Below are 482 nucleotides of genomic sequence, written 5' to 3' on the forward strand. Positions count from 1 at the left end.
TGAACATTTACTAGTTGCTTCCCAAGCTGCAAAATGAAACGGGTAGTTGTGTTTTGGAGCAAGGTAACTGTTAAATACAAAACATAGGTCTAGTTGAAAATAGCATTGGTCTTAATGTAATAAACAAATAGTAGTTTTATACACTTAAAGGGGTATGCTAAAGATATCAAAACATATGCTAAAGATTGGCCACAGAACATCAAACTGCATGTCAATCTTGACGGACAAAAACAAATGAAGCTGAATCGCTGCTTAATCACAAATCATGATTAATGAAATCACTGCAGATGCGTTACGTTAACGAAAAAAAACGCGATGAGCTTAATAAAATTAACTGCGTTAGCAAATAAAAATACTACTAAGTAAGATAAATTTATAAGTCAAGGCTATAAATAAAAACTTTCCGTAGAAAACGCTACGTGGAGCACAAGATAGGCCCTTTTACTGAAAGTGGGGCGGGCAACACAATTTCAAGCCATGAC

This window comes from Barbus barbus (genome assembly GCF_936440315.1).
Source record: "Barbus barbus genome assembly, chromosome: 41".
In the NCBI taxonomy this organism is placed as follows: Eukaryota; Metazoa; Chordata; class Actinopteri; order Cypriniformes; family Cyprinidae; genus Barbus; species Barbus barbus.